General features: G+C 45.4%; 1 long non-coding RNA gene across 1 annotated transcript; it reads left to right on the top strand.

The window, feature by feature from the left end:
* The first annotated feature begins 3,534 nt into the window (after window positions 1–3,534).
* Window positions 3,535–22,259, top strand: LOC120883521. The gene is made up of 4 exons (XR_005725803.1): window positions 3,535–3,677; window positions 5,166–5,323; window positions 21,499–21,642; window positions 22,012–22,259. It is a non-coding gene; the product is annotated as an uncharacterized LOC120883521 (long non-coding RNA).
* The last annotated feature ends 133 nt before the right edge of the window (window positions 22,260–22,392 follow it).

Here is a 22,392-nt window from a genome sequence, read left to right as displayed (position 1 = left end):
ACTTTTAGTCTCAATTTCTTTAGATATAAACCAGGGGCAATCAACCCACTCCAGTGTTCTTGCCTGGAGAATCCCAGGGACGGGAGCCTGGTGAGCTGCCGTCTATGGGGTCACACAGAGTTGGACACGACTGAAGTGACTTAGCAGCAGCAGCATACTACACATTGCCTTTGGAATTAAAGGCAATGTACTTAAGAAAGATCTAAAAGTAGTCAAGTTTCCAGGAAACTTGCTGACCCTAGGGTTTGGGTCACTCCTGTGGCGTACGCTTGGTGGGTTCCTGGCTCTGTGAGGTTTTCCATGAGTGACGGCTCCTGTGACTTCCAGCTTCAGTGGTACCTGTCTGGAGCAATATTAGATACAGTTCTGGGGGTAGGAGAGTTGGAGGAGTCCTGGGGAGTCCATCCAGAAGCCCAAGCGAGGCAGAATACCCGGAGTGCTTGCCGCTGGTAGACACAAATGTCCACCCTGAATCGGGAGGCCCCCTTTTCGAGGAATTTACTAATTGCCTGTTTTAGCAGCACTCAAATGGTGCCGGAGTGGGCTGTGATCAAGGCTTCCCTAGCCCATCAACAAATAGGGAACTGTGAGAGTGGGTCTTGGGTCGAGAAGGGCAGATCTCCTTACAGACTGAAGGTGGAATATGGAGTCTTCTTGCCCCCCACCCCCTGCCCCGCCAGCGCCCCGCCCCCTGCAGTTCCCACCTAAATCTAGAGGCAAGAGCGGCCCCGCCCCTAGCCAGTCACTTTCCCTGAGGCCAGTTTGCAACTTTGCAAACTTGGGGGTGGGGCTGTTGCTATTACCTCTCTCCCCTCATCCTTCAGGGTCTTTACAAGAATGTGCGGAAACAGTGGGGGTTCAGGCGTTTGGCAATTGTGAATAACTGCAGAGGCACGTGGTGGGTAGAAACCGGGAGCAGCTCCCTTTGCTTTGTTCTTCGTTCACTCGTTCGTGTATTCATCCCACATTGATGCAGCGGCTAGGTGGGCCACGGACTGGGATGAGACACAGAACACAAGACCAAAGCCCTCTGCAGTTATGTCTGGCCATCCAAGAGTTAAGCGGGCGGCGTGGGAGGCAGGAGGGCGCGCGGCGGGTGCCAAAGTCGGAACCTGCTCGGCGGCGGCTCCGGCGCTGCCTTGACTCGCGGCCAGGCCTGGCGCGGCCGCCGGCTGTGGAATGTGTGAGCGCCATGTGTCACCGCCCCAGACTGTGGGAAAACGCTGCTCCGCTCACCTCCCAGCAGCTGCCCCGCGCCCGCCGGCCGGCCGAGCCGGGAAACGGGAGCCGCCTGCCGCGCGGGCCCCGGGGCACTTCCGAGCGTGCCTGCCGCACCCGTCGCTCCGCTAGCCTCCGCAGCAGCCCGGCAGGGCCCTCTCCTTCCCCTTTGGATCCCGAACGATTTAATTTCTTTCCGTTTAGTTCAGTTGGCCCTGTTTAGACCCAGGAGCCTTCTAAACGCAGGGCCTGGGGAATGAGGGCGGGAGGGCTGTGGTTTGAAATACCACTGGTCCACCTGAGCACCTTCCTGGTTCCTTGCCTGGCGCCCTGAGGTCACGCTCAGTGATCACAGCTCTGAGTAGGAGGCCCCGATCTACCTTCTTCCCCCAAATCAGAAACAGCTTCCCCCAGGGCCAGGCAGGGCATTTGCAGGCCGCCCCACCTCCCGCCCACTGCGGGGTCACTTTTCCACTCCCGGGCACACCCAGGATGCCAGCCCAGCGCCAGGTGTGAGTGGGAGCCATGCAATGTTCAGACCCCTCCCCCTTCCCCCCCCCACCCCTGCCCAGACCAAGGACTTAGTCCAGTCATGCCGGGAGATTTATCCAAGGTCGCCCTGCCGGATGGCAGCAGAACTACCCCTAGAATCCCAAGTCCAGTGGCCCTCTGCCACACTCCGAACATGCTCCTCCTAGGTGTCCTGACTTCTCAGCAGTATAGGGCCCTGAGTTCCCTGCCTTAATCAGAGAAGTTGGGGGGCTTCCCTGGTGATCCAGTGGCTAAGATTTTGAGTTCCCAGTACAGTGGGCCTGGATTCCCTCCCTGATCAGGGAACTAGATCCCACATGCCACACCTACAGCTGCATGCAGCAGCTAAAGATCCTGCCTGCCAAGGAAGATTAAAGATCCCATGTGCTGCAACTAAGACCAGACACAGTCAAATGAATAAATAAATGGATGAATTAAAAAATTATAGAGAAGATGGAATTGAGACCCATAGGGATAGGAGTAAACCATGTGTACTGGGACCCCAGCTGCTTTCCCAAAGTCAGCCTTAATGCCTCCAGAGGCCTCCTCCTGTCACTTCACCCTGTCTTCCTAGTGGCTGCACCACCTGCAAGCTTTGGGCCCTGCCTGGTTAGGGAAACCCCCACTGCATCCCAGCACTCCAGCTTCTTCCTGTCTCTGCACCTGGCTTCTGCTCGCCCTTCAGGGTCTGGGTCTGAGGCCGGGGTCCATCTGGTCCCTCTCCTGGACTCCTGACACACTTGATTCCTGGCCGTTCTTCCAGCCACCTACGGCTCACGATCTCCACGCTCTCTCCTGTCTTCCACAATTTCTTACGGACGGGACCTATGTTGCCCTCTTTTCTATATCCCTCACAAACAATAGTTTGGAAGTTCTGCTTAGCGGTATCTGCTCTGTGTGTTGGCTGGCTGAACTAACACGTGACTGCTTTGACACGTGACACATAACACATGACATGATTCCCAGGGCAATCTATCACGGGCTCACTATTTCACTTTCCAGATGTGTGACCTGAGCAAGTTACTTAATTCACCTCTTTAAGTCTCAGTTTCCTCGCCTACAAAATGGAGGTAAGTTCAATCGTTCTTGGGTCTGAAGTGACTTGTGTAGTGGTTGGCACATAGCAGATGCTCAATTAAAAATACATATGTATATGCATATGTGAAATTGCTAAAATAGTTACTACATGAATGCTTAGCATATGCATAAAACATGCAAATAATGGCAAGTATTTTCAGTGACTATTTCAACATAGCACATCTGTCTGTTTGTTAGCTAGACTGGTGGTTGGGGAAACTCCTTGTTATATCAGTGTGTGTTGTCTTTTCTGTATATTCCCCTTCTCAGTGTCCTTCTGGGAGCTCTGGTTACAGAGCCAAGACTTGACATAGGGAAATAAATGTCTGGGCGTGTCTAAGTGTGTGCTCCTAAAAGTGTCCTGAGATGGTGGGACAGACGACTCCTGTCTTCTCGAGACCACTTTTCTTCCTCCATCAGGGCATGACTTGTAACCTGCTAAGCATGTCTCGAGCACCTGCTGTGTGCCATGCTTTGTGCTGGGCCTGCGGCTAAGTCCTCTTGTTCCTACCTACAGAAAGCTTCTCTTTATCGGGGGAGCAACATGGGCACCTGTGGGGGAAATTATTCAGTCAGCAGGACAGTGTCACTAATTTAGTGCTATCAAGTGAGGGGTAGGTGACAAGTGACACAAGGTTCTGAGGAAGGAGAGAACAGTGACGGTGGGTGTGTCCGTCTACTTGAGCTGCATAACAGGAGGCCATAGACTAGGAGGCTAGCCACATTTGCTTCTCATAGCTCTGGAGGCTGGGGAGTCCAAGATCAACCTGCTGGCCAGTTTGGGTTTGGGTACGAGCTCTCTTCCTGGCTTACAGATTGCGACTTTCTCACTGTGTCCTTACATGGCCCAGGTAAGATTGGCGGGGTTGGGGGGAGACAGTGCGGGAGTCTTTTCTTATAAGATTTTTCTCGGGGGCACAGTACTTGAGGCTCTAGCCTATTGTGTCCCCACATTGCCTGACGAAGTAATAAAACCACTGTTTCCTTCTCCTCCACAGCTCTCTCTCTGAATTTCTGTTTGGCATTCCTATGCAGAGAGCCAAGATTTTGGCAACAGCATGAGCCACCTATTCTCCTTGCTTGGCCTCACAATAAAAAACCTTTTTCTGCTAAAAAAAAAGAAAAAAGGTTTTTCTCAGGCATCTTTTTTTATAAGGACACTTATGCTATGGGATTAGGGCCCTACCCTTATAAATTCATTTAACCTTAACTACTTCCTTAAAGGCCTTATCTCCAAATATAGTTCACATGAGGGATGATGTTAGGGGTCAACATTTGAATCTGAGGGGAGAGCACGTCCATTTCAGTCCATAGAAGTGGGGAAAAGGTGTAACTCGGTCTAGAAAGAGACCTCCTTGGCTAGATGGGCAGAGGGCATGCCTGGTGAAGGGAATAGCTTGGGCAGAAGGGCAGTGGCAGGGGTGAGCAGGCCATGAGGAACCTGGCATAGCTGGTACCAGAAGCATGTGCTGGGTGAGAAATAGGTTTAAGAATCTGGGGGCATGGCCAGATTATGGGAGGTTTTGAATGCTGGGTGTTTGGAGGCTCTTTTAAATGCTTGGTCTGTGCTTCATGTGCCTGAAAATAGGAGCTGAAGAAAATAGGAGTGGAGGAGGAAACACTGATTCAATGATAGGGCAACAATAAAGCTTTGAAAATGCTCCTCATAGGCACCAGATATAGGAAACCTAACCCTAGTCTTCAGATGAGGTCGCTGAGGCTATGAAAGGTCAAGTGACCAGACTTAAGGCCAACAGTGAGTTAGTGGCATGCCAGGATTAACAGTGGCACTTGGCTGGCTCCACAGTGGACACCTCTTCCTTGGCCCCTGGGTTCCAAGCGGTCAGAGGGGCCCAAGGAAAGTCCAGGTGCTGGACTGGTGATGAGTGGATTAATGCAAGGTGAGAGCAGAAGTGAAAGCAGCTGGAACTCCAGCAATACTCTGGATGAGGCGCCTCCACCTCCCATCTCCCCAACCTGGCTAGGGCAAGATTAGCCTACATGAGACTGTTGAGCTGTTAGGGAACAGTGGAGAATGGATCTGAATGAGTTCTGAGGACTGAGAAGCACTTGGAATGGGTGAGCAGGCAGAAATAAGGAAGGTCATTTGATATCTGTTGGACATTTTGGTTGCTATCATCATTGCTGTTTAAGATGGCACTCCGAACCATACAATTAAAGTTAATGCTTTAAATAGTAACACACCAGATTTAACCAAAATCCAAACAAAATGACGGTACAGACAGAAACATCTGGGAGATATTAAGTGTCTGTGGAGCAGTGGTTTTTCTAAGCAAAGTCCATGGGACTGACTTATAGAAAAACTGTTTATTTTCTAGATGAAGAAACTGAGGCTCAGAAAGAAGAAGAGCTGCTAAAAGCCATGCAGACAATGAGTGGCCGAGCCGGTTGACCCCAGATCCATCTGGCTCCAATGTGTGTCCTCTTGCTATCCCCGTGATGCTGACACTGGGCCTTTTTGACACTTGGATATCAGGTATCCATCTGGTAACTTTATTTTCCAAACCCTAAATAGGGACACATGGTCTGACAAGTGTGAAGTCACTTACAGGGACAAGAGGCTAGAATGTTTTAAATTAGGACCATCCAGGCAAATCCAGGACATCTGGTCATCAGAGATATCTAGGGGCTGCCCACACCCTTGGCACGAGGTTGGCTGTTGCCATTTAATACTCTTCCCCATCCTGAATGCCCAAGGTCTATTTTTCGGTTGGAGCATATGCCACAAACAAATGAGAAATTTTTAAAAAGATCAAACAGCTGGAGAAAGATTGCAGTGGACATTCTTTTTAGGGCAGCCTAAGAAGGGGAAGGAGAGCAGGGGAGGGCAGGGATGTGGTTGAGGGTCAGAAGAACAGTCCGCAGCTTCCAGATCCCAGGAGGTGGGAGGCTGTGTGAGCAGAGGGCAGACTGCGACTGGAGGGCTCGTCACCAGTCTCGGGAATGGGGCTGCCCTCCTATCCTCTCTCTCCATCTTTCCCATCTCTTCCACTTGCTCTTTCATCTTTTTGGACTTCAACTGCTCCCTCCCTGCCTTCCTCCCACTCGTGCTGAGAGAAAGGGTGTGCAGCTGCGCCTGGTGCCCCTTAGGGAGGGCCAGCAGCCCCTGGGGAGGGGAGATGACTTATTAGCTAGTGATGTGAGGGCATCAAGCCCTATTCTGTGAAATGGGCCCAAGGGGACAGATTACTGTAGAATTCTGTCAGATCCTATGTGAAACTGTTGTGGAAATGATAAAGAATTGTTCATGCTCAGTGGGAGTTGGGGCTCACTATCATGTTGACATTGTTACAGTCAAATACCAGTCTTAGAAACATGCGTCTGGACAGGTGTGTGTTTGATGTTGTTTGTTTGACTCTTAAGAAAGGAGACGTGAGGTGGGAGGGTATGTGGATTTCTGTGTATATGTGCCTGTGTAGAGAGAGGGAGAGAGAGAGATTTGGCATTTGCTGGAAATCATTTACTCGTAGAGTATTAGAGACAGGCCTCAAAGAGTGTATAACCCATCCTCTTTACTTTATACATGGGGACACTATAGTCCAGACAAAAAGGTTAACTACTAGTCAGTGGTCACAGTGGACTTGGTCCAGGTCTCCAGGTCATCAAGCTGATGGCCCTCTGGTAGGAGCACAGGGAGGTGAGCAGGAGAGGTGTGATCTCTAGTGTCTGGGTCTCACAGACCAACTGGGAAGTCCAACCCCAAGCAGAGAACCACTCCAGACTGTGCTGGTTATGGTGGGAGATCCAGAGATACAGCCCAGGAGCCTGTGAGAATTTAGCTACAGTCACAGCCATCCGAGTTGGATGGTTGGGGAGGACTTGGGGGACAGCTGGAATGCTGTAGCATTTCCCTCAGTAATATTTTGGGCTCCAATTCTTGCCTAGAAGTGGTTAGTTAGGCTTTTAACCAGCATTTGAATTCACATGTACCAGTCCTTAGCTTTCCCTGAAAAAACCCATAAAATTATAGTAATGGCTCCTAAAACTTCTCTGCAAACGGTTAAATGTCTGTGATATTTAACCGGTTAGTATATACTTTGTCATCAGCCCAATGTACTAAAGGAAAGCCACTCAGTAACTGGCTGGCAAAGCTAATTTGTTATTCAAGTGTTTTAACCTATTGAGCTTTTAAAAGCATTATTCTTCCAAAGCATTTCAAAAGTCTATCTAGTTCCTCTTGGGGAGAACTGATTAGCAAGCAGTTTTTACTTCCCAGTACAAGTTCTCATTACAATAACTCATCTTGTTTTCCTTCTTTCCTGGAAACATAGGGAACCTCTGGAAGATGTTCATCTCTCCCCGCTCCATTGCCCCTCCCGTGAATTCTTGTCCAAGGGGGGCTCTTAGGGATCTTTTGTTGGATTGACTTGATGATCAGAGTAGGAGGCATGTCCAAGTTACTCCCAACTCTCTTGAACCCCAAGCCTTGAGGTGCTCACGACTCAAGTTATTGGCTCTGAAACTGTGGTTGTCCTAATGCCTCATGTGAATTTCCACCATAAGCAATGGCACCTAAGTCTGGGCATCCTGAGGAAGACTGAGTAAGATACCAAAATGAGACCAAAGATACCGTTTGGTATCTTTGTGCTTAGTGTAGTGCCTGGTACATAGTACGTGATCAGTAAATGTTTATTGGATGAAACAGAAATGAAACACACTTTTATTAGGCTACTTCTATCAGACTATGTATCATTACAAGTAAAAGAGATTTAAAAGAGCATTTCCTGCTTTTGAAGCTGTACTGTTAGCTTCTTTTCTCAAGGTCACTGTTTCTGATCTGATCTCTGTAGTTCACACAAGAAATGACAACTTCCCTGTTACTTCAAAGTCCCTCTCTCCTACCTGATTTTTTTAAATTTTAACTTTTTAAAAGCATAGACTCATCTTTGATCTATGCCGGACAATGGATCTGTGTTGACAAGATGTTTTCCCATAGTTTCCTCATGTAAGTAAGCTTTAATGAGTTTACTCCTGCCTTGTTCTCGTCCTAAAAGGATTTTCTTTTTTGGACCCAGAGTTTATCATGGAAATTCACGTTAGAGAATATTTCTGCATCTTTCTGGGCTTTTCACCTTCCAATGATTAGGATAAGACCCTCTCCCCCAAGCCTTGTCCATTCTTTGGATTATAACTTTTTTTAAGAACATGATCTTGGGCTGCATATTTATTCATGCGATGATTAACTGATCCAGAAGAACTTGACTAGCATGTAAATACTGCAGCTGGAAGGCAAGTTGAAAACCATTCCCTATAAAGAAATGTTAATCTTTCTTTTGCCAAGGGGAAGCTCAGCAGTTTAACAAGGCGATTTCACGCATTTTTACATTTAGTAGAATCTTGTTTCCTTTTCGTTTGGTTGAGATTGTTTACAAGTAACAGGTAAAGGCTAAAAGTCCACAGAACCACCCAATCTTCCTGTTTTAATGTCAGTCCCACCAAAGATGTTTAGAGACATCACTTCTCTTACTACAGTATTGATTAATACCACCTACTAGTATTTAAGTCACTTGAACTATGTCGCCAGAGGTTGAATGACAAAACTATGTTTCCATTATGTGTATGTGTGTGTGTATGTGTGTGTGTGTGTGTGTGAGAGAGAGAGATATGTGGTGGTGGAGTGCTGGGCTTTGTAGTTTCATACAAAGTAACAAGAGAAGAGTCTAAATTAAATGAACAGTGAAACTATAACAGGCTTTTCTTATGAAACAAACTCTAGATTTTTTTCCATATATCAAGAAATGGTTAAATTCTTCCATAAAAAAAAAGTAAATCTTTTTTGATTTTTAAGAATGTTTGGACTTCCCTGGGTGCTTGTCATTGGGTTACTTTTAGATGGAGAGCTTTGGAAAATTTGCACCCCTCTAATAGATACCAAATTGGAGACTAATAGTACATAAAATAGCCTGGGGCATTCTGGGATAAAAATGGCTCCAAGTTGACCTATTATCCAGACTTCCATACTTCTACTCTCTCCAGCTCAGCCCTGTCTCTTAGACCAGGTCTAAAATAGGCTGTTTCCAAAGAATGGGTATTACCCTTGGGTTAAATAAATATTTTGTGTGATTTTTCCACCTGGTCAATCAATTATTGGCTCAGATTAACCTAGAACCTTCTGGTTATTGTAATTTCTGTCTCTACTCCTAAAGAAAGAATCTTCTATTATCTCAACAACACACACACACACACACACACACTTTTATAGCATTTTGAAGTTTTGGTGATATGCCTTAACTTATTTAAGCAAATTACACAAATAAAGTAAAACACTCACATCTGTTTTGAGATAGACTTCGGTAGCACTAGTGTTATTAGATTTTATAAAAAGGAATTCCAGTTACAGCAACTACATTTATAAAAGCACAACTGGGGTGGGTGAAATTGGAGCAGTTCACTAGGTTAGATCAATATTCAATCCTGGCTACACATTCACCTGGGGAGCTTTTGAAATATACCCAGGCCTGGTCCACACATCAGACCAATTAAATCAGAATCTCTGGGGGTGTGGCTGGAGCATCTGTATTTTTAAAAGCTCTTCCAGAAGATTCTAATGTGCAGCCAGTGTTGAGAACCACAGAGTTAGATAAAAGGAATCTGGGAATCAGGAACACAGTGATTAATTTATGCCATGTTCAATAACAGAGTCTGATCTTTTAATTTAGGATAGATCTTCCGATGTTAGAGCTAGATAGGACTTTAGAGAGAATTTCTCATTGTAGAGAGGGGGCACTAAGGCAGAGAAGCTTATTAAGGTTGAATGACAATATAGGCAGCGAGCTCAACCAGGTACTCTGTGACAACCTAGAAGAGTGAGATGGAGTGAAGGGATCAGAGGTAGGTTCAAGAGGGAGAGGGCATATGTATATTTATGGCCGATTCATGTCATTGTATGACAGAAACCAACATAACATTATAAAGCAATTATCCTCCAATTAAGGTTAAACAAGGTTAAAATACACACACACAAGATAACATAGGCAGCACAAACTCTAGAAACCAGTGCCTTTCACTGTATGCCTCTGCCCCTAAAAGTTATATTGGAAATTAAAAGATCAGATACACCTTTGTGTTCCTGTGTATCCATTTAGGAAATGGTTTATGGTGGTGAAAAGAGCACAGCTTTGCTGCTCTCAGACCTGACTGGCATGAACATAAAGACTGCATCATTTATTAGCTAGATTTGATCCAGATTTGATCCCTGGTTCTGGAAGATCCCTGGACAAAGGAAAGCCTACCTACGCCTGGAGAATTCCACGGACAGATGAGGCTAGCGGGCTACAGTCCATGGGGTCACAAAGAATCAGACATGACCGAGCAACTAAATGCACACATCCTCTCTGAAGTTTTCTCACTTGTAAAACAGGAATTAAGAGGAACTCCTTCCCAGCATTATCACAAATAAGTCAAACATGTAGTATGTGCTCAGTAAATTAAATAGTAATTATAATTATTAACTGCATTTAAAAAATCTTGGACTTTATGTAGAAATAGCTGCAGAGGGGATAAAAAGATATGTTAGAGTTTCTTTGCATGAAATAATCTTGCAAAGGTTGTTTTTGGTTTCTGTTGATTGAAAACACAAATAAACCCCAACTGAAGCACTTCTTAGGAAGGAATGAATGGATTTCCAATCTGTGTTTTCTTGTTTACAGTGGAAAATATGCCATGCAAGGAAAACACAGGTGGTTAACTGATCAGTGCCTTCTATTTTTATCGTATGCATAGGGCTGTAAGCATACAAACGCAAATATTTTAAGTAACAGAAAATGAAGACTAACTTCTCAAGGTTAAATGGCTTCAGGTTTCCTATACCAAATTTAGACTTTTTTTCTTTCCGCCATTTCTTGAAAAAGAGCTCCAGATCCCACACAAGCTGAATTCCAAAACAATTAAGAAAAACAAAACAAAAAAAAGCTCACGATTAGCATTTTTAAAGAAACGTTTCTTTTCCCTTGGGGTCTTTTTGTTTTGTTCTGCATCCTTTTTGTTTTGCAAAAAGAGTATTCCAATTGGGAGAGGAAAGCAACCTCCGCGGGTTGTGTGTTTGTGAAACGAAGATGGGAACAGAGACGCGGCAGGTCCCCGGAGAAGCTGGCCGCCCCCGCGTCCCCAGCCCCCGGGCGGGCTTGTGCGGACGTGTCTCGGGCGTGACCTCTGAGCAGCTGCGCCACCGGCTCAGCCTCGCGGCGGGAGAAACCCGAGCTCCCAACAAAACAGTTCCATCTTTGGCAAGTCCTCTGGTATTTAAGGCGCTGCCGGTGGGGAGAGAGACCGCGTGCCTGAGAGGCTCTGGGAACTCGCTAGCCTTCCCCTCCTTGGTGTTACGTTTCTGAAGGGTCTGAGCATCTGCGGTGGAGCCTCGAGTGTCTGGCGGAGTGGGGGCGGGGGCGAAGCCGGCCGTGGGATCTTCCTGGAGACCCGAGCGAGTCTGGTTCTCCATCCTCCCTGGGATGCGCCTCAGGACTTGATTTTTCCTTCTTTTTTTCCTTTCTTTTCTGCCGATACTGTGTGGGCAACAGGGGCTAAGAAGATTTAAACCCTTACAAGAAGAAATCTTTCGAATATCTTTCTAATAAAATCTTTCCCTCCCTCAAACTGATTCAAGTTGTCACTTTAAAAGTGCCTCTACCTGCCTGAAGTGCTGGTGTGCAAAGTTGAAACTGACAACTTTCCCGTTCTTTGAGGGAAAGACTCTGAAAGAGGCTCCATCGTAGTAGTTAACATTTACTGAGTGCTTCCTCTCTGCTAACCATTTTAATGCAATAATTCACTTAGTCCTCACAACAATCCAAAAGTAGGAATTATTATCACTGATTTACAGCCAACAGAAGAGGCACAGAGAGGTTCTGTAACTTGCTAAGGATCACACAGCTAGTAAATGGTAGAGCTGGGATTAAAACTTAGGCAGTCTGTGCTTGTAACTGCTGTGCTCACCGGATGAAAGATCCTGTGTTCTTGAATTCCTCTCCTAGCACACCGTATCTCAGCAAGGTGGAGAAACAAGCTCTGGGAAGTTGGGAAATAAGTGACAAAGTCAGGATCTTCTGAAATGTCCTGAATTAATCGGAAGGAGCTGGGGCCCAAGTGCAGTGGTGGTGGTGGGGGGCTTGTATACAACATTCATCAGGAATTGTGTCTGTCCTGCTTTGGACATGTTGATGGTTTGTTAATACTCACCCTGTCATTCCCTGGAAGGGTTCCCTGGCAATTCGACTTATAGGAAAGTCATAGGACAGGCAGTGACAAGAGCTGAGGATTGTAGTCAAGCGGCTACAAGTATTAGTCTGAAAAAAGGAGGGGTGTGAGCATGACGTAAGGCTTCCCAGGTGGCTTAGTGGTCAAGCAGGAGATGCAGGTTCGATCCCTGGGTTGGGAAGATCCCCTGGAGGACGATATGGCAACTCACTCCAGTATTCTTGCTTGGAAAATCCCAAGGACAGAGGACATCCCCTTTATGGTATGCAGGAGTAAAGGGTGGGATGAGTCGTTAGAGGATGACGCTTTGGGGGAAGAGGGCAGTGAAAAAGCCAAAGTTCTGGAATGGTTGGGAGGCTCATTTCTCTGCAGTATGGAAGAGCTAGAAGCTTCACTTTCCTCACACACACACAAACTTCAGGAAGTTCACTTCCCGCTGGTCTGAATGTCTGTCTAGACTAATCCTCACTCACAGGTTCTATTACCTGTTTATGGTAATGGCTTCTATGGTGCCATTTTATACCTGTGAAAGTATGTATGCATGCACCTACCCATATGGCTCCCACTCCGGGTACCAGAGTGAGGGTCCTGGCTCACAGCAGGAGTGCAGAAGGTGCCACTGCTACCCACCTTTACAAGGACAGTGATTAGGGCACAGAGCAGCTGTGGGGCTGTACCTGGGTGTTACCAGGCCAACCCTCAGAGTAGTGTTCCTTTAGATGGGTAAACTGTGGTGGGACATGATACCTTTTGTGGGATCCTTTACACTTACTGGCTGTGTGACCTTTGGCAAGTTACTTAACTTTGCTTGCTTTGGTTTTGTTGTCAGCAAAATGGTCCTAATACTAATAATCACGTTAGAGGACTGTTGTTAAGAATTTAAATGAGTTAATAAAGGTAAGATGCCTGGCACATGGTAAGTTGCTTAATAATTAGCTTCTGCTTTTACTACTATTAGATCTATTATTATTAGGCAACTCTAGTCAGCTTACTTTGCCTCTCTGAATCTCATTGTTCTCATATGTAGAATGGGTGTATTGCTATCTGTTTTATAGGATTGTTGTGAGAATTAAATAGTGTTAATTACTGTTGTAAAGTGGGCAGTTTATATGTTGCTTTAGCCTAGTTTATTTCCTAGGCGACGACTTTATTTTCACATATGAGGGGGTTTCCTGTAAGAGCTTCAAAATACTGACCGTAGCTGGTGAGGGTGCGGGACACTGCGTTACCTCAGCCACATCCCCTTTCCCAGCTGTAAAATGGTATAATAACCACCCGGAGGAATCTCAAGGACATTACGAGGGAAAAAATAGACAATAATACACAAAGCATTTTGAGCTCCTCTGAAGAGAGACGCACATAAATGGAAGGTGGGACTATAAGGAGGAGTAATCACTGGTTTCTCTCCCCTTCTTTTTTATTTAATGAGAAGAAAACTAGTCATTAGGAAGCATGGTCTTGTTAAAGCCGTGGCCTGGGAAATCGTTCTCTTGGCTCCTCATCAGGGCTTGTGACACGGCAAGTTTTTGCAAAATGTGGGCAGCAGAGGACCTCCCCACAGGCTCTGTGATAGGTCTGCAGATTGTCAGGAATGTGCTGTCTGAGGGCCATGGCCTGAGGTGGGTGACGCCCAGCCACCAGGGGAGCCTCCCCCGTCTCCTGCTCCCTGAGGAGGTCTCCCCCACCAGGTCAACAAGGAGACTCCACCCAGCTCCAGAGCCTTAATCCCTGAGGCCTGAAGTCACCCTTATCTGCATGTTTGAGCTTGCTTTTGTCCTGGATCCAAGCTTTTCCACCCCTGGGCCCTCTTGGCCACATTGGGGCGACCGCAGGGCTCTGAAAGCTCCTCCCATCTGGTCTTTTTGCTTTAAGTTGGTAGAGGAAGAAATCAGCTTACTTTCCTCAAATTGGCCAGAGCAGAGTAGGTGTCTGGGGCCTCTGCTTGCCCCCTCACTGTGCCTGGCTTCTTAAAGCTGCCTCTAGCTGGGCAGGCTCCCACCTCTCTGTGAGACCCAGTCTGCCCATTGTTCTTCTGAATCCTGCTAAGAGTCTGCCTTAGGAGGCCTTCCCCAGGCTTCCCCAGTGCCATTACCCTCTGCTTCCTCTTCTACACGCTATTCGATAAAGTGTGGTTTTTGTGTTGTTCTTGTTTAGTCGCTGTGTCATGTCCGACAACTTGTGACCCTCTGGACTGTAGCCCCCTGTCCATGGGATTCTCCAGGCAAGAATACTGGAGTGGATTGCCATTTCCTTCTCCAGGGGATCTTCCCAACCCAGGGATCGAACTCTCGTCTCCTGCTTGGCAAGCAGATTCTTTACCACTGAGCCATCAGGGAAGCCCTTGAGTTTTGTGTTAGTTCTTGACTTATCTCGGAGAAGGCAATGGCACCCCACTCCAGTACTTTTGCCTGGAAAATCCCATGAGCGGAAGAGCCTGGTAGGCTGCAATCCATGGGGACACGAAGAGTCGGACATGACTGAGCACCTTCACTTTCACTTTTCACTTTCATGCATTGGAGAAGGAAATGGCAACCCACTCCAGTGTTCTTGGAGAATCCCAGGGACGGCGGAGCCTGGTGGGCTGCCATCTTTGGGGTCGCACAGAGTCGGACATGACTGAAGCGACTTAGCAGCAGCAGTAGCAGCTTGACTTATCTCATCTCTGACTCTGAGCTGCTGGAAGGAAGGGAAGGAGCAAAAATCGAAGAGGTAAAGTATACTCAGCCAGGTGCCATGGCCAGAATTATGAGCAGAACTGACTGAGTTGATTCCTCCTCAGTGCATTGCTGAAGCAAGTGGAAGCCTTTCTGTAAAACCCTGAGATGGGCAGTTCTTCTAGAAATTATGAATGATTTTAAATATATAGAAAATACTATAATAGGCAGGCATATATCTACCATGCAGGTTACCAGATACTAATATTTTACTATATTTACCTTAAATATCTTATTTCTTTAATAAAACTTTTAGACTTGGAAGCAACTGAAATGTCACTGACAGGTGAATTGAAAAAGAAGAGATGTGTGTGTATATATATATACACACACACATACACAATGGACTATTACTCAGCCATAAAAAGAATGAATTATTGCTATTTTCAGCAAGATGGGTGGATCCAGAGATTATCATACTGATGGAGAAAGATAAATATCGTATGATATCACTTTTATGTGAAATCTGAAAAATAGTACAAATGAACTTATTTACAGAACAGAAACAAACTCACAGACATAGAAAACAAACTTATAGTTACCGAAGGGAAAGGGGTAGGGGAGGGATAAATTGAGAGTATGAGGTTAACAGACGTACACTAGCATATATAAAATAAATAAACAACAAAGATTTAGATAAACAACAAAACAGATAAACAGATAAACAAAAGAGATAAACAACAAAAACTACTGTATAGCACAGAGAACTACATTAAAAATCTTGTAATCAGCTATGATGAAAAAGAATTTTTAAAAGGAATATATATACATATATATGTATAACCAAGTCACTTTATGTACACCTAAAACTAACACAATATTATAAAGCACCTATACTTCAGTTAAGAAAAAAACTCAAAAAAGAAACTTTTAGGTACAGTTAAGGCTCTCCGTCTCCACTGGAGTCCCACTTTCCCCTTGAGCTCCCCACTTGCCTTTCTCATTGTGCAAATGGCCCTTTATCTGCATCCGTGAATTGAATAGGGTTTAGGAGACTGGTAAACTGAATTGGTGAACTTGTATATACACATCTTTTCTGCACACATCACAGCTATTCAGGAAATCCTCTTGACTCAGTCTTCCTGTGGTCTCCACTGCTGCCACTGACCCACAAGCAACCATTATCTGCACTTGGATCCTCTGCTGCCTACGATGGTCACTGACATTGTAGAGTCTTAGCCGGATCCTCTTAACCCCTTTGCTCAAATCCCATTAATGGCTTCTGATTTAACTCAGAGTGAAAATCAAAATCTTAGCAGCGCACAGGTCCTACATAATATATTAATATGTCCTCCCAACTCCCCTGCTTCTCTAACTTTTCCCACCAAGGCTGCTTGCCTCTCTTTCTCTCCATCCAGCCACACTATTCTTCTCACATTTCCTTTGCCTTGAGGCTGTTCCCTTTGGTTTCTATGCTCTTTCTCCAGATACCCACATGGTGAAACCTCTCACATTCTTCAATTATATGCCAACATTTCACTTTTCAATATGGACAACCTAGCACACATTATTTAAAAATATAGCTGCATCCTCACCAATCTCTCTCTTACTCTGCTTGAATTTTTCCTTTTCCGTAGCACCTAATTTCTAGCAAATTGTATGTGTGCTTATTTACTAGAATGTAAGCTCCATGAGAGTAGAAATTTTTGTCTATTTTTGTCCACTAATGTTTCTTTGGTCTCTGCAATAGTACTTGGCCTATATGTGCGCTTTAAGTATTTATTGAATGATTAAATAGATAACTGAATATGAGCATTTCTTTCTGGAAAGTCCAGAATTTTTCATCAGATTTTCAAAAGTGTCTATGGCACAAAAGAGGTTAAGAACCACTGATACAGTAAAGCATCAAAAAATTGGCTGGAAATTTGTTGCTTGCCAGGTGGCCTGTCTAATGAAGCAGAAGGTCACAAGAGGGTTTTCTCTTTCTCCAGCTTGTGTTTCCTTGGAGAGCTACTGCTAACAGCTACTAGGATCTCCTTCCCCAAGACTGGTGGTGAGGCTCCCTGGACCCAGCCCTGGTCTGGCTGAGGTAGTGAGCCAGTGGGGCATTGCTGGAGAGTGGGGCAGGAAATTGGGCAGTGATCCAGATCCAGAGAAGCTGTAATTTTCTTTACTCCTTCTGTGTCTGGGGGCAGAGGCCGAATGTGGCCACAGCCTCCTGAACTTCCTTGGAGGAGCTAGGCAAGATGCCCAGACCAACAGAAGCTGCTTCCTGCCTTCCAGCCTTCAAGTCTAGGCAAGGAATAAGACCAGGAAATCTTGCTACAGGTAGGAGCCCCAACCAGAGAGACAAGACACTGGCCTGTGATAGAGAGATAATAGGAGAGTAGGGGGAACCTGGAAAGCAAAATGATACCAAAGGCCATCTGGAGGTGATAATGGGAGTGAGTTGGAGGTGAGTCAGTCGGCTCTCAGGGCAGTTAAAAGACAAGTGGGTAATTGTGGGTGCAGTCGGCGGGTCACACACAGAAAATGAGGAACAAGTGGTTAATTGGGCCCACAAGCCCAGGATCCCGCCTGTAATTAGCAAATTGCAGGGCTTTGATATTTGCTTTGGTAACAACTTGTGTAGTAAATTGCAGGGAGGAAAACTGCACCCCCAGCCTGGGAGGTGAACCTGTGTTTGTGCTCCTTGAACTATCTTCTCACAAACTTGTAGGCAGCACACACATGAATATACCCCCAGCACTGGGAAGGAGGAGGTTTACCTTACACCTTTCTGCAGGCTGACAGCAGCCTGTGATATGTTCTCTTTCCCCCTTTACCTCTTGCTTAAATTTTCACCAACCCGGGGCTGAAGTTGAGGCCTGGCTTCCTGGTGTGTATTCCCAGTGCTCACATGCTGATTCTTAAGTTCCCTTAAACCACAGCCCCTGGTGCAGAGCTCCTCTGGCCAGAGATTGGAAAGGCCTTGGGGAATTCCCATGTAAGTGCCATAGTAAGGGAGGAGGAGGAATTCTGTTCCAGTGTTGTTAAATTTTGTCAATGAAGATGCTAGTCCCTGATCAGAGACTGTCCTTCATAGACTTCAGATCTGTATTTACCTCTGCCAGTTTTTGTGAGGTTCTGACCAAAATGAAAATCAAAAATATGGGAAAATTGCATTGGGATTGTCATGGCAAAAGCTTATCAATTGCCACAGAGGCAGAGAGACTGGTGATCATAGGTAATGGAGCACTATGAGAAAGTATCAGGAGACCTGGGTTTGATTTTGGGCTCTCTACTGACTCTTTGTTGGATCTTGTCCGGTTTCTTAAACACTTGTATATCATCTCTGTCATTTATGGGTCTGTTTTTATGGACTGATTTTTCCCTTGTTTATGGGTGAACATATTCTTGCTTCTTTATAAGTCTAGTAATTTTTTATTAGATGGTAGACATTGTGGAGTTATACTGTTAAGTATTTGGACTTTGCTGCCTTCTTTTAAAGAGTGCTAGACTTTGTTTTGGCTGGAAGTTAATTTACTCATGAAATAGTTTGATCCATTTGAGTCCTGTCTTTGAGCTTTGCTATTCAGGGTCCAGAGTAACCTTCACTCCAGGAATAGTTCAGGATCTCTGCTCAAGTATGACTCCCCCGGGCTCTCCATCAATTGCCCAGGAGATCATCAAGAATTCTCCATTTTGGTGGTACACATCCATTTCCACCTTGTGAGAACTCTGGGTTGTTCAGCTTACTACTCTCTGGTCATTTCTTTTGCCTCATTTTGTAAAGTTTCACCTTATACATACACTAATAATTCTCAACAGACTCAAGAGGCTATCTCAGCAGACTTATGGTGTTCTTTTCCTGTGTATCGCCCCTCTTTTGTGAAATTGTAATCCTCAACTCCTAGCCTCTTCAGCTTCCCCAGTCTCTGGCTTCTGTCTCCTCTGCTTATCGAAGCTTGCAGACTGTGCTCATAATTTCCAGATGGGAATTGCCTCCAAGCATAAATCCAGAGGCATTTTAAGGCTCATCTCATTGATCCTCTCTCTCAGGGATCAGTTTTATACTGCCTATTTCCCAATGTCTTAAAGCAGTTGTAATCCAATCAAGCCTAGAAGATGACATCTTGGTGTGTTAATAAAGCAGCTTCTCCAAGTCAGTTTTTATTTATGCTAAAAACACTATTATTGTTACAATAATATTTTCCTCAAAAGTTAATTGCAATAACTAGAATACATAATAGTCTGAAATAATGTAAAGTGATGTATATAATTAACAATGAAACATAAAACAAGAACAGTTAATAAACACTCATTCTATTTTTACTTTCCATTGACACCAACAGTATGAATAAATTTGGCATTTTTATGAAATTATATAATTTTATAACTGTAAGGAATGTAGCTCAGAGACACTGAGTTGATCCAAATGCCTCATTTTGCATGAACAGACTAAGGCTTCATGAGTAACAAGTGGTTTTCCCAAGACCTTGTGGCCAGGGAGCAGAAGAATGAGACTGTCCCTCAGGTGTCCTGGCTTCCCAGTCTGTGACACATCCATTCATCCAACTCACATTTAGTGAATATTTACTAACTCTAAAGCACTGAACTAACTGCGATGTTGCCTCTGTATCATGTTCTGGTTTGCAAAAATGTTTAAAAATTGATTTGGGGACATTATAGTAGATTCAATAAATCAGCATAGAATTTTGGACTTCTCAAGAGTAAATCCGCCTGGCATTCATTAGAGTAGCCTACATTGTCCAAAGTACAGAAATGTGAAATGCTCCTCTCGCTTTCAACTCCCATGGGATACTCCATTGTAGTCCCTTAGACATGTGAACGTGTCAGGTAATTACTGTGGTTTTATGGCTTTGTCTGTCCTGATGTTAGGGAAACTGAGAATTTACTCTGCATGCCACCATGCCAGTGATCCAGTCCAAAGATGGACAATAAAACTTTAAGGAAGGTGATCAGTAAGTTGCAAAATGTGAAAAGAGCTCCATATACAGTGTCAGGAGGCCTGGGTTCTAGGCCTAGTTTGTTACTTCTCTTCTCTGGGCCTACATTTTCCTGACTGTAAAATGAGCCCAATAGACTGAATGACCTACAACGTCCACTCCAGGTTGGAGATCTTAACACCTGAAGCTCTACCTGGAGCTACCCCTACTGAGAAGCATGATGAAGCTGGGGAGTGGTGGTGGGTAGGAACTGAGTGTGGAAGTGGAAGATGTGGGAAGCCTTCTAAACCCAAGGGGCAACATGAGCCAAGGAGACCAAGCAGGGATCTGGCTAGCTTGGATTTCATAATCTGATGAATTGCTGCAACTTAGAAAACAACATGAAGACCCATGAGGAAGCATCCACCTGCAAATGTAGGAGACGTGGGTTCCATCCCCGGGCTGGAAGATGCCCTGGAGGAGGAAATGGCAACACACTCCAGTATTCTTGCCTGGAGAATTCCATGGACAGAGGAGCCTGGCAGGCTACAGTCCATAGGGTCCAAAGAGCTGGACACAACTGAGCACAAACACACACACACACACTTTCCTCTTACGATTACCACTGAAATAAAGACAGAAAATTTCAATATATTATATAGAACTCCACTCTTCTCCTAGAAAATGGTCAGGGTTTTATTGATTCTGGTTTGCAAAATACCAGTGAAAGGAGATAGTGGTATATGAGATGGGACATGTTGATCAGGAGGAGATCATAGATAGCCTTGAACATCAGGCTCAAGGATTAGTCATTTATTCTGTAGGTTGTGGGGAAAGATTGAAAATTTATGGGCAAAGGCTTAAATGATCAGATCTGTGTTTCAGCTTTCTGGTTATAGTATAGAGAATGGACGGAGAACAGGGGAGTTGAGACAGACAGACTGGCCAGGTGGCTGGCACAATAGCCCGAGTGACAAAGGATGAAGGATGCAAGAATGAGTTCCTTATCAGAGAGTAAGAGCAGTGTTCATGAAAAAACACCGAGGATGGAGACCAGTTGGGGCCTTTCTACTGACAGACATGGGAGAGAGAGGGGTCCACATTGCTTCCCCATGTTCTAGCCCATGGGATGGAGTGACTGGTGATGCAGAGTCACCCCCGAGCCAGAGCGAAAATAGAAAGGGGCTTGGGAAAAAGACAAATCTGGGTGTTCATTTGGTTCACTCTGAGTTTCTTCTGTGGTAAAATAAGGATGAGTGCATGTATGTCTTGGAGTTTTTGTAAGGACTGATGGATTCGTATACATGAAAGTGCCTAGGACATATAAGTCTATCCATCCATCATTTGATTAAATCTGTGCAAATATGGAGGGAAATAATTAGTTCAACTGGGACCATATCAAACATTTCAAATTCACTTTGAGTAAAGAGATCATGGCTGAGCGGATCCCTATGGGATTGGACCGTTCTACTCCCAGATGCTAGGCTGGGCCACAGTTCAACGCCAGGAAGTTGTTTTTGGCAACAATAGATGCCTTTCTTTCCCTTCCTTTCATGACCAACCTCCCACTGCAATCTATTTCTAGGTCTCTAATTCAAATGGAGTAAATGACAAAAGAAAGAACACCAACATAAAATTGATGTGTGTACTTTTTTGGTGGCCTCCTCTGAGGACACACCTGCGCTAGGCACCCATCCACAGATGTGTAAGAAATTGTTACTTGGACTTTTCTCCAGGATTGGACAGTAACATCAGAATTGGGTGGCCCAGGCAAGGGTGGCCTTGCCTTGGGAGATGCAGACACTTTGGGAGGTGAGAGTGTCCCATTGAGCCTAAGGTCAGCTGGAGATCTTTTTTTTTTTTTCCTTTTGCTGCAGATCTTCTGTGTGATGAGCAACAACAGGCACTCTCTCTCAGGCTTTCGATCCTTGCTCACTTTGCGCATTGCTCAAATCAGCCAAACCCTTCCGCTCTGGCCTCCTCCCTTTTTCTCAGCTCTCAGGGCCCAGCATCTTGAGCAGGTGAGAGCCTTCACTCAGCCCTTTAGTCATGACTGCAGTGCTGTGTGCCAGCCATGCAAAACAGAAGCAGGGAGCACTGTCAGGCAAGCAGGGATTTTAGCCTTGCCAGATCCCTCATTTCCTGGTTTCTTCCCCGCCCAAGGTCACAAAACCCCTGGCAAAGCAGCTGCAGCTACAATCTCAGATTTAGAGAAAGCCTGCAGGCGCTGACTCCCCTTCTTGGCTTCTAACCCAAGCTGGATGTTGTACTTTTAAACACTCAGCCATTGAGGGAATGGGCCCAAGTCCTCTCCCCTCAAATCTAAGTATGCTTGTGACTGCTTTGATAAGTAGTATGGCAGAAGTCATATTTTGTTCCTCTTACTCTAGGTCATCAAAAACCATGTAGCTTCCACCTTGTTCACTGGAGACTTAGTTCTCTGATCAGCAGGCCCTGCTGAGCCCAGCCCTGCAGCCATGTCCACCCATGAGCCTGCCAAGTGTGTGAAGCTATCTCAGACCCTTCAGACCAGCTCATCTGCCAGCTGAGTACCTCCAAGCAACCAGAGTTGGTGCCCAGCCTGAATTCCTGATCCACAAAAGCTATGAAATAATAATAAAGTGGTTGTTGTAACCTACCAGATTTTTGGGTGGTTTGATATGCAGCAATAGGTGACTAGAACACTAGACATAAATAGAAGAAACTTTGCAGATGGCTTTTGATGGCTTTTTGATTTCATGTGATTTGCCCTATCGATCTGCTTCTGACCA

This window comes from Oryx dammah, unplaced genomic scaffold (assembly GCF_014754425.2).
Source record: "Oryx dammah isolate SB20612 unplaced genomic scaffold, SCBI_Odam_1.1 HiC_scaffold_2, whole genome shotgun sequence".
NCBI lineage: Eukaryota > Metazoa > Chordata > Mammalia > Artiodactyla > Bovidae > Oryx > Oryx dammah.
Note: the sequence above shows the minus strand (reverse complement) of the source record. Positions and strands in the feature narration are given on the sequence as shown.